The 7,055-nt window shown below is 36.1% G+C and overlaps 1 non-coding gene across 1 annotated transcript; it reads right to left on the reverse strand.

Annotated features, from left to right (window-relative positions):
- Positions 1 to 6,315: 6,315 nt before the first annotated feature.
- On the reverse strand, positions 6,316 to 6,419 carry LOC148555255 (small nucleolar RNA R71). The gene has a single exon (XR_015886941.1). It is a non-coding gene; the product is annotated as a small nucleolar RNA R71 (small nucleolar RNA).
- Positions 6,420 to 7,055: the final 636 nt, after the last annotated feature.

The raw sequence follows: 7,055 nt of genomic DNA on the forward strand, positions 1-7,055 counted from the left end.
ACCATATCTTTCAGCTGGGTATGCATTGTAGAATGGTCCTTGTCCATGATATCTCGGAGGGTGTTGTTGCCTAAAGGGTTGATTAGATCCTCTTGGCTCCATCCATCCTTGATTGGTCTGACCTTGATGCATATTCCTGCTGTAACTTCTATTTCCTTCAACAAAGTTAGAACCACACTCAAAGCGAGAGAGGTAAGAATTCATGGTAGCAAATGAAAAATAAAAAGGAAAAACAGAATTAAATAAACAAGTAAAAGAAAAATATTTACAATAACCAATAATAAGGCACACGTTAGCAGTTCCCCGGCAACGGCGCCATTTTGACGTTAGAATTTTTGCCAGCAAAGAATTTCATAAAAACAGTTGCGTTGTAGATATAGTCTCTAAACCAACAAAAATCCCTTCATACAAACGTTTGGTTATCACAAGTAACAAATCCCTTAAAAATTGTGAACCGAGTATTCAAACTTCGGGTCGTCTTCTCAAGGAACTGCAAGGAAGTATGTTCTTATTATTGGCTATAAAGGTTGTAATCGGGGTTTAGAAGGTGAGAAGCAAGTGATTTGAATGACAAGTAAAGTAAATGGCAGTTTAAATAAATAAATACTGTAAAGCAAACTTTTGGCAAGGTAAGAGAAATTGGAAGTCCAACTTAGTTATCTCTCTCAACAATAATGAAAGTTGAATCTAAATTCCACTTAGTTAACCATTACTAAAGCGAAGGAAAGTCAAGGGACTAATTAGTTTGACCTTCGAATCCTATTTATTTCCTAAGAAAAAGTTGGGATTATTGAAGTTCAATTTAATTAGCAAGATAACGATTATCAATTATGCTGGGGTTGATAACTGTTGAGTTACTGATTTCTTAACCAGGACCAAAAGGGAAAAAAGTAAATTGCTGGAATAAAATATCTTCAGATCGGAAACAATGATAACATAAATTAAAAAGAGCAATCATAAACTGAAAATACCTCAATTATCATTAATTCAAATAATAATCTGTAACATGGAATAATTCATAAATTCAATTATAAAAAATAAATAATCAACTCAAGTTCTGGAATAAATAAAAGTGAAAAGGAAGCTAAAACAAGGAAACATTAAACTTGGATCGAGAGTCACTCTTACAAACTAAGAGAAGTCCTAAATCCTAAGAGAGAGAGGAGAGAACCTCTCTTAAGACTAAATCTAAATCATGGGAAGTAAAAATTGGAGAGCCCCCCTTTTGAATGGATGCATTCCCCCACTTTATAGCCTCTAGTCTGTGTGTTCTGTACCTGGATCGGGGCCAAAGGGCTTCAGAAATCGCTGGGAGCGTATTTTGTAAATTCTGATACGTGGCCTCTGTCACGCGTCCGCGTGGGTCACGCGGTCGCGTCATCTGGAGTTTTTCTTGTGGCGCGGTCGCATCGGTCACGCATCCGCATCGAATGCGCTATGCTCAAGTCGCACGGCCGCATCAGTCATGCGGCCGCGTCGCTGCTTCTTCGCTCCTGGCACGCGATCGCGTCGTCCATGCGATCGCATGGATGCCAGTTTCTTCAAAACTCCGTTTCGCACTTTCCTTCCATTTTTGTACGTTTCCTTTTCCATCCTTTAAGTCATTCTGTCTTAGAAAATCTGAAACTACTCAACACACTAATCACGGCATCGAATGGAAATAAAGGTAATTAAAATAATTAATTTTAAAGCTTAGGAAACATATTTTTCACGTACATCACATAATAAGGAAGGGAATGTAAAACCATGCAATTAATATGAATAAGTGGGTGAAGGATTGAATAAATCACTCATATTAAGCACAAAATAACTCATGAAATATGGGTTTATCAATGGCAGACAAATCAATGAAACAGGCTTATAGACTTGTAGAGGATGTCTTAGTAAAGGTTGAAGGCCTGTACATCCCTGCTGATTTCATAATCCTAGACACTGGGAAGGATGAGGATGAATCCATCATCCTTGGAAGAGCCTTCCTAGCTACAGCAAAAGCTGTGATTGATGTGGATAGAGGAGAGTTAGTCCTTCAATTGAATGAGGACTACCTTGTGTTTAAGGCTCAAGGATCTTCTTTTGTAACCATGGAGAGAAAGCATGAAAAGCTTCTCTCAATACCGAGTCAAACAGAATCCCCACACTCAACTTCTAAGTCTGGTGTTGGGAGGCTACCATTAAGCGCTGAGTCTCTGTGAAGCTCTCTAAGAGCTCACTGTCAAGCTATTGACATTAAAGAAGTGCTTATTGGGAGGCAACTGATGAGTGGATAATTTATACGCTTTTTGGCATTGTTTTTACATAGTTTTTAGTATGATTTAGTTAGTTTTTAATATATTTTTATTAGTTTTTAAATAAAAATCACATTTCTGGACTTTACTATGATTTTGTGTATTTTTCTGTGATTTAGGTAATTTCTGGCTGAAATTGAGGGACTTGAGCAAAAATCAGATTCAGAGGCTGAAGAAGGACTGCAGATGCTGTTGGATTCTGACCTCCCTTCACTCAAAGTGGATTTTCTGGAGCTACAAGAGTTCAAATGGCGCTCTCTCAATTGCGTTGGAAAGTAGACATCCAGAGCTTTCCAGCAATATATAATAGTCCATACTTTGCCCGAGTTTAGACAATGCAAACTGGCGTTCAACGCCAGCTTTCTGCCCTATTCTGGAGTTAAACGCCAGAAACAGGTTGCAAAGCAGAGTTAAACGCCAGAAACAGGTTACAAACTAGAGTTTAACTCCAAGGAAGACCTCTACATGTGAAAGCTTCAATGCTCTGCCTAAGCACACAACAAGTGGGCCCGGAAGTGGATTTCTGCATCATTTACTCATTTCTGTAAACCCTAGTTACTAGTTTAGTATAAAAACTACTTTTAGTGATTTATTTCACATCTCTGGAATACATTATGTAACTTTTACGTTCTGAGACCTCCATGGGAGGCTGGCCATTCGGCCATGTCTACCCTATCTTCACTTATGTATTTTCAACGGTAGAGTTTCTACACACCATAGATTAAGGTGAGGAGCTCTGCTGTTCCTCATGAATTAATGCAAAGTACTATTGTTTTTCTATTCAATTCAAGCCTATTTCTTCTCTAAGATATTCATTCGCACACAAGAACATGATGAATGTGATGATTATGTGACGCTCATCACCATTCTCACTTTTGAACACGTGCCTGACAAACACTTCCGTTCTACATGAAAGCAATCTTGACGGCATATCTCTTAGCCTCCTGATTTACGATCAGAGTCCTCGTGGTATAGGCTAGAATTATTGGCGGCCATTCTTGAGATCCGGAAAGTCTAAACCTTGTCTGTGGTATTTCGATTAGGATCTGGGAAGGGATGGCTGTGACGAGCTTCAAACTCGCGAGTGCTGGGCGTAGTGACAGACACAAAAGGATTACTGAATCCTATTCCAGCAGGATCGAGAACCGACAGATGATTAGCCGTGCGGTGACAGCGCATTTTGGACCATTTTCACTGAGAGGACGGGATGTAGCCATTGACAACGGTGATGCCCAACATACAGCTTGCCATGGAAAGGAGTATGAGTGATTGAATGAAAGCAGTAGGAAAGCAGAGGTTCAGAAGGAATAAAAGCATCTCCATACGCTTATCTGAAATTCTCACCAATGAATTACATAAGTATTTCTATCCTATTTTATATTTTAAATTATATTTTAATTATTAAATCTCCATAACCAATTGAATATGCCTGACTGAGATTTACAAGGTGACCATAGCTTGCTTCAAGCCGACAATCTCCGTGGGATCGACCCTTACTCACGTAAGGTTTATTACTTGGACGACCCAGTGTACTTTCTGGTTAGTTGTGCAAAGTTGTGAAGAAGAACTAAGATTATGAACGTGCGTATTAAGTTTTCAGCGCCGTTACCAAGGAATGAACGATCACGATTTCGTAGACCAAGTTTTTGGCGCCGTTGCCGGGGATTGCTCGAGTTTGGACAACTGACGGTTCATGTTGTTGCTCAGATTAGGTAATTTTATTTTAGTTGTTTTTACTATTTTTATTTTTGAAAAAATTAAAAATTAAAAATTTTCAAAAAAATAAATTATTCTATGGCTTCAGAATTTTTAAGAATGAATTCTAGAGTTTCATCATGATCTGTTGAAGCCTGGCTGGCTGTAAAGCCATGTCTAAATTCTTTTGGACTGAGGCTTCTTCTTCACATGCTTGAACTATGTATGCTGAAGCTTGGTTGGCCATTGGCCATGTCTAGTATTTTGGACCGGAGCTTTCACTGAAAGCTTGGCTGGCTAGCGAGTAAGCCATGTCAAATTTCTGGACCGGAACTTTAGACTAACATTGCATGATTCCTGGAATTCTCATTAGAAATTTTGAAATTCTTATTTTCTTTTTCAAAATTAATTTTCGAAAAACCCAAAAAAAATTAATTAATAAAATCACAAAAAAACCAAAAATAATTTGATGTTTCTTGTTTGAGTCTAGTGTCAAGTCATAAGTTTGGTGTCAATTGCATGTTTATCTCTTTCTTGTATTTTTCGAAAATTCATGCATTGCATTCTTCATGATCTTCAAGTTGTTCTTGGTAAGTCTCCTTGTTTGATCTTCATAATTTCTTGTTTTGTGTCTTTTGTTGTTTTTCATATGCATTTTTGAATTCATAGTGTCTAAACATGAAAAATTTCTAAGTTCGGTGTCTTGCATGTTTTTATTTTCTTAAATTTTTTTAAAAAAAATAAAGTCTTGATGTTCATCTTGACATTCAAAGTGTTCTTGGTGTTCATCTTGACATTCATAGTGTTCTTGCATGCATCATTTGTTTTGATCCAAAATTTTCATGCATTGAGTCTTTTTGATGTTTTTCTCTCTCATCATTAAAATTCAAAAATAAAAAAAATATCTTTTCCTTTTTTCACTCATAAAATTCGAAAATTTGAGTTGACTTTTTAAAAAAATTTTAAAATCTAGTTGTCTCTTATGAGTCAAATCAAATTTTCAATTTAAAAATTCTATCTTTTTCAAATCTTTTTCATTTTTTCTTTCATAATTTCAAAATTTTCAAAATTTATTTTCAAAATCTTTTTCTTATTTCTATTTCATATTTTTGAAACTAATGCTAACAATTAATGTGATTGATTCAAAAATTTTAAGTTTGTTACTTGCCTAGTAAGAAAGGTTCAATCTTTAAATTTTAAAATCATATCTTTTTGTTTCTTGTTAGTCAAGTAATCAACTTTAATTTTCAAAATCAAATCTTTTTAAATTTCTTTTTCAAATCTTTTTCAAAATAAATTTCAATCACATCTTTTTCAAAATCAATTTCAAAATCTTTTCTAACCTCTTATCTTTTCAAAATTGATTTTCAAATCTTTTTCAACTAACTTATTGACTTTTTGTTTGTTTTTAAAATTCTTATCTCTTTCAAAACTACCTAACTAATTTTCTCTCTCTCATTTTCGAAAATCATCTCCCTCTCTTTCAAAAATCTTTCTTATTAATTAATTATTTCTTCTAACTATTTCGAATACTAATTAATAAATAAAATTAAAACAAAAATATTTTTCTTTTCTTTTCTTCTTCTAATTTTCGAAATTCTCTCCCCCTCATCTCCTTCTATTTATTTATTTATCTACTAACATCTCTCTTTCACTCAAAAATTTGAACCCACTCTTCTCCTCTGTGTTCGAATTCTTATCTTTTCTTTCTTCCATTCTTCTCTTCTTATACTCATATAAGGAATCTCTATACTGTGACATAGAGGATTCCATATTTTTTCTTTTCTGTTCTCTTCTTTTTCATATGATCAGGAATAAGGACAAGAACATTCTTGTTGAAGCTGATCCTGAACCTAAAAGGACTCTGAAGAGGAAGCTAAGGGAAGCTAAAGCACAACTCTCTGGAGAAAATCTAACAGAAAATTTCGAAAAAGAAGGAGACATGGCCGAACCCAACAACAATGCAAGGAAGATGCTTGGTGACTTCACTGCACCAAATTCCAACTTACATGGAAGAAGCATCTCAATCCCTGCCATTGGAGCAAACAATTTTGAGCTAAAGCCTCAATTAGTTTCTCTGATGCAACAGAATTGCAAGTTTCATGGACTTCCATCAGAAGATCCTTTTCAGTTCTTAACTGAATTCTTGCAAATTTGTGACACTGTTAACACCAATGGGGTTGATCCCGAGGTCTACAGGCTTATGCTTTTTCCGTTTGCTGTGAAAGACAGAGCTAGAATATGGTTGGACTCTCAACCTAAAGATAGCCTGAACTCTTGGGATAAGCTGGTCACGACTTTCTTAGCCAAGTTCTTTCCTCCTCAAAAGCTTAGCAAGCTTAGAGTGGATGTTCAAACCTTCAAACAGAAAGAAGGTGAATCCCTCTATGAAGCTTGGGAGAGATACAAGAAACTGACCAAAAAGTGTCCTTCTGACATACTTTCAGAATGGACCATCCTGGATATATTCTATGATGGTCTGTCTGAATTATCAAAGATGTCATTGGACCATTCTGCAGGTGGATCCATTCACCTAAAGAAAACACCTGCAGAAGCTCAAGAACTCATTGACATGGTTGCAAATAACCAGTTCATGTACACTTCTGAAAGGAATCCTGTGAGTAATGGGACGCCTCAGAGGAAGGGAGTTCTTGAAATTGATACTCTGAATGCCATATTGGCTCAGAATAAAATATTGACTCAGCAAGTCAATATGATTTCTCAGAGTCTGAATGGATTGCAAGTTGCTTCCAACAGAACTCAAGAGGCATCTTCTGAAGAAGAAGCTTATGATCCTAAGAACCCTGCAATAGCAGAGGTGAATTACATGGGGAATCCTATGGAAATACCTATAATCCCTCATAGAGAAATCATCCAAATTTCTCATGGAAGGATCAACAAAAGCCTCAACAAGGCTTTAATAATGGTGGAAGAAACAGGTTTAGCAATAGCAAGCCTTTTCCATCATCCACTCAGCAACAGACAGAGAATTCTCAGCAGAATCCATCTAGCTTAGAAAATATAGTCTCTGATCTATCTAAGGCCACTCTAAGTTTCATGAATAAAACAAGGTCC

The sequence above is a fragment of the Arachis ipaensis genome, chromosome B6, assembly GCF_059453495.1.
Source record: "Arachis ipaensis isolate K30076 ecotype BB chromosome B6, ASM5945349v1, whole genome shotgun sequence".
In the NCBI taxonomy this organism is placed as follows: domain Eukaryota; kingdom Viridiplantae; phylum Streptophyta; class Magnoliopsida; order Fabales; family Fabaceae; genus Arachis; species Arachis ipaensis.